Source organism: Neofelis nebulosa, chromosome X, assembly GCF_028018385.1.
Source record: "Neofelis nebulosa isolate mNeoNeb1 chromosome X, mNeoNeb1.pri, whole genome shotgun sequence".
NCBI lineage: Eukaryota > Metazoa > Chordata > Mammalia > Carnivora > Felidae > Neofelis > Neofelis nebulosa.
In genome coordinates this window covers 126,958,011-126,964,735 of record NC_080800.1, presented here as the reverse complement: position 1 = coordinate 126,964,735, position 6,725 = coordinate 126,958,011, and the positions used below count along the sequence as shown (strand labels likewise).

The window sequence follows — 6,725 nt, the reverse complement described above, 5'->3', positions numbered from 1 at the left end:
CATTTTTACAAAGCAACATTATATTAAGCAAGATTGTTAACAATTTTGTCTCTCTCTTCTACATATAGTCTTCTAATGCAATCACCAACATAGTCATTTACAGAGTTTTACAAAGCATATACCCTGGGGCGGGGGCGGGGGCGGGGGCGGGGGCGGGCAGGGAAAAACAAAAATGAATAAAAATAAAAAGCATACATCCTATATATTTAATTGTGATTTTCTCTTACTTACTTAGCAATAGGTCTTTGAAAACCTTCCATGTCACTAAACAAATGTCTAGCTCATTTCTCTTCTGGCTGCGTGGTATCTGATGCATGTACTGTATGTATGTACTGTATGCAGGTACTATAATTTACATCATGAATCCCCAACTGGATGGTACGTTTACCTTTCCTCTTCTCTCTGCCGTTGGCATTAGCACCGCAAGTACCAACTGTGAACGTGTGTCAGCCTCCCTCTAGGATAATTACCTCTAAGTGAAATTGACAGGTCAAAACCTATGGGCGTTTGAAATGTCAATAGATACTAGGAGATGGCCTTCCCGACAGAAAGACCCCACTGGTGGTACACTAGGGCTGTTAGTTCTTTGTTACCTATGTTGCAAATATTTTGCCCCCAGTATGTCTTTTGTCTTCAAGGACAAGGCTTGCCGGTTTGGGCAGTCAAGAAGGTATACATTTTTTTTTTAAGTTTTTATTTTACTTTTATTTTTAATTACTTATTTTCTTTGAAAAATTTTAACGCGATTTATTTCTGAGAGACAGAGACAGAGAACAAGCAGGGGAGGGGCAGAGAGAGAGAGAGGGAGACACACAATCTGAAGCAGGCTCCAGGCTCGGAGCTGTCAGCCCAGAGCCCCACACGGGTCGAACCCACGAATCGTGAGTGAGATGGTGACCTGAGCCGAAGTCGGACGCTTCACCGACTGAGCCACCCAGGCACCCCAATTTTTAATTATTTTCCATGCTTGTTTATTTTTGAGAGAGAGGGAGAACGCGAGTGGGGGAGGGGCAGAGAGAGGGAGTCAAGAGGATCCAAACCGGACTCTATGCTGACAGCACAGAGCCCCATGTGGGGCTAGAACTCACAAACCGTGAGATCATGACCTGAACCCAAGTCGGAGGCTTACCCGAATGAGCCACCCAGGCGCCCCTAAAGTTTTTGTTTTTAAGTCATCTCTACACCCCCCTTGGGGCTCCAACTTCAAACCCTGAGGTCAGGAGTCACATGCTCTACAGACTGAGCCAGCCAGGCGCCCCAAAGTTACACACTTTTATACCACCAAGGGTATTAAACTGTCAATTGGCGATTTCTGGGTTGCGTATCGTGGGCACGAAGGCCTCCTCCCACGTGTGATGACAGTAAGGAGACTCGGGGTGGCATTGATGAGCCTGTTGCCAAGTCCTCGGTGACCCGGGCTGGTAGGTTGACCCGCTGGGCCAATGGCTGTGGCCCTGGGCGCCGGTCACATGATGCAGTGCTGCCTAGGCTGGGGGCTGGGGGCGGTGCCACTCTGACAGACAGCCCCTGCCCTCCAGGGATGCCAGTCCAGTTTGGGAGAAAGACCAGCGAATACGGAATGAGAAACACGCATAGGTTGCGCGCGGGTAAGCAAGAGAAATCCCGGGGAAGAGGACGCAGAGCAAATGCAAAGTCAGGGGTGGGTGAGCAGGGATGCGCTAGGGCCGTGGGGAGGAGCTCCCGGGGTAGGGAGGAGCTCCCGGGGTGGGGAGGAGCTCCCGGGGTGGGGTTCCCAGGTGCCAGGAGCAAATGGCTTTCAGAAGGTCAGAGGGCAGAACCGAGACCCCACCTAAAACCCGTGTTGGTGAAGGGTGACCCCCGCGGGGCAAAGGCAGGATGGTGCTATCAGGAGAAGTGGGTCTGAGGGAGCGGGGACGAACGCCCCCCTGACTCCAGTCCTAGCAGCCGCGAACAGGGAGGGGCTGCCTTCCCCCCACCCCTAGCTGCAGGCTGAGAGAGGAACCGCTCCCCCTGCATCGTCGTGGTACTGCTGGGCTCCGGGCCGGCCGAGCACATCCACCCTCCCTGGAAGGGTAGCTCACCCCAGGCTTCCGGCCCAGGACCCCCAGAGGCCCAGCGGGACACGTGTCAGCAACCTCGACTTGAAGACACGGCCCACCTTGGTGGAGAACCGGCAGGCCTGTCGAAGACAGGACTGGCCCTGTGGACCTTCCCAGGGTGCAACTCTCAGAGGCCAGAGGACATCATTTGCAGTCATGGCCTTGCGTGCTTGCGGTGTGCCTCGGCTCCTCCCATCCCGCAGCCCTAGCAGCCTGTTCGCGGCGTGATCCCCATTCACGGCTTCTTCCGCACCACTAGCTGGCAAGTGGCCCAGGCGGGGTGTGGATCAAGGACGTCGGGCTCAAGCCAGATCCCCTTCTGTGGGGCTGTGCTCTACGGCGCGGCTCACTCCCTCACTTGGAGGTCCCCGGGGAACGTGTGGCACACTCAGCATGTCCTGGAGGTTTGAGAGGTGAGCCCAGGTGGCCATCCCCCACGGAAGCCTCCTGGGGCCAGCACACAGCAAAGGGGGCAGGGTGAGAAAGAGAGCCGCCTTCCCCTCTTGTGCTTAACCGGGGCAGGGCGGGGGGGGGGGGGCTTCAAAACCCAGACTGGCATTACCTTTGATTTCTCAGGAGATCAGAGAGCGGCGCTCGTGGATATCTACGCGTTGTTTGCGTTATTGTGATAGAAAGCTACTCCACCTCCCCAAGTCTTCAATGGCCTGTGAGACACAACAAAATAAAAACACAGAAGAGGGAATCAAACAGATAAGGATAATTTTAAAAGCCCAGGCACGGGGCACCTGGGCGGCTCAATCACTAGAGCACGCAACTCTGTGTCTCGGGGTTGCGAGTTCCAGCCCCGCGTTGGGCACACAGAGGTTCCTTAAAGGAAAAAAAAAAAAAAAAAAAAAGCACCCAGGCAATTTTGAAAAAGAACTGTCGAAGTCGGGCGCCTGGGTGGCTAAGTCTGTTAAGTGTCTGACTTTGGCTCAGGTCATGATCTCTCGGTTCGTGAGTTCGAGCCCCACGTCGGGCTTTGTGCTGATGGCTCAGAGCCTGGAGCATAGATTCTGTGTCTCCCTCTCTCTCTGCCCCTCCCCTGCTCGTGCTCTTTCTCGGTCTCTCTAAAATAGACATGAAAAAGCGTAGGAGTAACAAAACATAGCCTTTGGAATAAAATCCGTCAACAGACGGATGAAACCACAAACAGATGCCATTGAAGAAAGAATTACTGACCTGGAAGATGGTCCTCAGAAATCATCTCCTGCCCCATATCCCCTCGTGGTGGATAAGGTTGCTTCCGCCTTCCCTGAGAAATTGTGGCAGCCCCTCCTCAGAGATCCAGGCTCTGCCTCTTCCAGGCCCCTCATCCTGGCGTCTAGGTGTCTGCTCAGCCCGACCTCTTCCCTGCTTCCCCTCGCCTTAGGGACGGCAGCTTTCTGCCATACGATCTGTTTCTTCAGCCCTCCGGGCCCTGAGCCACCAAATGCTCGTATTCGATTTCGTCTGCTGAGAAACCGTGTCTATTTCTCGTCTCCTTCTCCTGCCCGACTGCTACAGAGTCGGACCTGGGAGTGGTCTCAGAAGAGGGGCCCGCCAAGTGGGGATGTGGGGATGGGTGTGGTCGCGCCCTTGGGCCCCAGGGCAGGGCTCGGGCTCCCTGCCAATGGGAACTGGGCGCGTGCGTAGCACCCGTGGTCTGCGGGGACCTCTTCCTTCATCAGGCTGTCACCTGCAGTGAACCGGGATGAAGGGCCACCTGCGGGAAGCCCTGAGGAGCCGGCGTGGCTGCTGTACTGTCACGGCGGTAAGGACGGCTCTGAAGACCGTGGTGTGGTGATCCCGGAGCGCGCAGAGAAAACAACGGCAACTTTAGTTCCTTACCTCTCAGCTCCAGTCACAGCACGACACGCACAGAACTCCCCCGACAGCCCTAAAAATTCCCTTCCTTCCGTACCTGCAAGGGTTCCTCGTGGTGAAAATTAAACACAAGTTCATCGGTGCGGGTTACAGAATCCCAAAGTTCACTGAATTCCCAGCCTCTCTGTGTTTCTCGTGTGAAAGGTATGGCCGTGGTTGGAGGAGTGTGGCCCGGAAACCTGGAACTGGGACGTCTGCTTGGCCTCAGTCGAAGCTGAGAGTCGGGATGCCATCAGCCCCTCTGAGCCCCAGCAGGCTGTGCGAGGACAGGCATACACTGAGGGGGAGGGCAGAGTTCCTGTCCGCCCGCAGTCCCCCTTGTGGGCTCTGGGCTTCCTATTTTGATCGTTCTGTGACTCTGCTGTCTGTCGCCCTCCCCAATAGGGAATGATTTGGCATCATTTTAGGATTCCAAAGTTCCAGGCCACTGCTTTTCTGCTCCCAATCACGACTGGCATGGTAGCGCAGGAAGGAGATGGAAGTAACCTGTCTTATGCTCCGGGACAAGCAAGGCCACAGCTGGACTGCCATGGCTGTGGGTGGGCTGCTCTGGGCAGAGAACTCCTCTCCCAGACCCGCTTGCTTCAGAGGTGTGAGTGTGACGAGGCACGCTGTTTCCAATCATTTTCCTTCCGCTTTGGTAGCGCAGGAGGGCCTGTGCCGCACACCTCTGCCCCCACTCTACCTGCACCTTCAGCCATCTCAACCTTCAACCTTCCCATCCCTGCTCCTGCGGGACCGCCCCCCCCCCCCCCCCCCCAGTGTCCCCTTCTCTCTAGGCATTCCCCTGTCTCCTGCTGGTCAGGCCGCACTTAAGAGGAGCGTTCCATTTCCGACTGAGCCCAGGGTACCAGGGCAGTTGCCCACCCCTGTCAGCGTGCGGTTTCCAGCCTGGCCCCCGCTGACGCCCGCTGACGCCCGCCGCTCGGGGCGTTGCCGGCCTGGCGCAGACGACGGTGATTGGCTGGAGCCCAATGAGCGACGGGACAAAACCCAATAACGTGGCTCTGCTGTCACCAGGGTTTGGGTCGGCGGTGTCCTGAGCGGGTCGGGGGCATAGGGCCGGCCTGCCGGGCGGGCGTGGCGGGAGCGAGGCGGTGTCAAAGGTTGGTAGAGGGAGTCCCTGTAAGGCACCGGCGGTTTGGAGGTGGGTGCGAGCAGCCAGGGAAGCAGAGGAGGAGAGGGCTGGCCAGGGAGGGGAAAGGCGGGGCCTATTCGATGCGGAGCCCAGGACCACGCCAGTGAGGCCCAGAAGGGACTGAGGGGTAGAAACGTGCCAGGAAGGAAGGGAGGCCCTCCATTGGGGCATCTCGATGGCACCTCTAAAATCCTGGCCTTGGCCCTATGACATAGATACTATCACCATCATCAACACAAAAAGGTTCATTCCCCCTCGCCCCACAACACCCAGCCGTCTTTCACCAACTACACCATTTGACAATGTGCTCCCCGCTCCCCCCCATAACCTTGGCCATACTTTGTAGTCAGGAGGCCTAGCTGCGCGCAGCTGGCCACAAGGCCGTTCCCTTCTCCTCGAGGTCGTGGCTCCTCTGGGCCCATTACCAAATCAGTCCTACCACGTTTGCCTAGCACCTGTGGGGGCCTGCAGGCTTCTGGAATGGTCGCTGAGTCGTATATCACCCTTGTTACTCTACTTTTGATGTGGATCTCATCTGATGGATGCAAGCAGGTGTGGTGCCCCCGTGTGGCCACACATCCCGGCTGTATTCACGACGGATTTCCTCAAGAATGTGGGGCTCCAGAGGTCACGGACTCTTTCACTCCACACAAACCGTTTTCACACACACGCACATGAGTGAACGGACGTTACAGGGCCTTACAACTCCACTCCGTTTATATACGCCCCAGAGAAGTGAAAATACACATCCACAAACCTGAATGGGAAGGTCTGTAAACGTATGTCAGCAGAAGCAACCCACGTGTCCATCAACTGATGAACCGATAAAATGTGGTCTACACATGGGACGGATGATGTGGTCACAAAAAGGAATGGAGTCTCAGCACACGCTACGATGTGGGCGAACCCCAAATGCGTTACATTAAACAAAGCAGCCAGACCTCAGAAGGCTGCATGCTGTATGACCGCAGTCCTAGGAAGTGTCCAGAAGAGGCAAATGTGCAGAAACCGAAAATACAGGAGTGACTGCCAGGTGCTGGAAGGGGAATGGAGTGACTGCTAAGGGGTTCAGGGATTCTCTTTGGAGTGATGCAGAGGTCCTAAACCTGACCAGGGTGACAGTCGCAAAACTGAGTATACGAAAACCCACTAAATTGTGCAGTTTAAAGGGTGAATCGTATGGAGTGTGAGAGGTCAGAATTTCCTCTGCTTTTCTGAACTTTCTACAGTGACCCTTGTGTTTTACCAAAGATCCAGTGACATTTTTAGTATTTGTGTGTTTATATATTTTTATCTTGTATCCACTGTCAACTGTTTTATAGAAAAATACAGGTTTTTGAAATCTCTGGAAACAAGTACAGCAACGGCCATGCGAATGGTACAGGCCAGGAAACCAGTTCACAGTGATTTAGAAGGGCAGGAGCAGAAGCGGGACTCCAAGTGCCAGGCCAGTTCTTTGGGCTCTCTACCATACATTCTAGAACAGAGACCCCGTGACGAGCACTTCATGAGGGCAATGAAAATTAGAACCATATCAGACACTTCCCGTCAATTTTAGTTTTCAAGTTTGGACTGACCTCTAAGTTCCCTGGCTGTTTTCTTCCTGTGTACCAGCCACAGGAGTCCTGTGCTCACAGCTG

General features: G+C 54.8%; 1 long non-coding RNA gene across 3 annotated transcripts; it reads right to left on the bottom strand.

Annotated features, from left to right (window-relative positions):
• LOC131502326 (uncharacterized) lies at nt 1–4,627 on the bottom strand. 3 transcript variants are annotated; one of them, XR_009257011.1, is made up of 4 exons: nt 3,985–4,290; nt 3,264–3,846; nt 2,644–2,746; nt 1–2,525 (listed from the first exon to the last, which is right to left on the bottom strand). It is a non-coding gene; the product is annotated as an uncharacterized LOC131502326 (long non-coding RNA). The 3 variants fall into 3 exon arrangements; XR_009257010.1 differs by having other exon boundaries at nt 3,264–4,627; XR_009257012.1 differs by having other exon boundaries at nt 1–2,479; nt 3,264–4,626.
• Nucleotides 4,628–6,725: the final 2,098 nt, after the last annotated feature.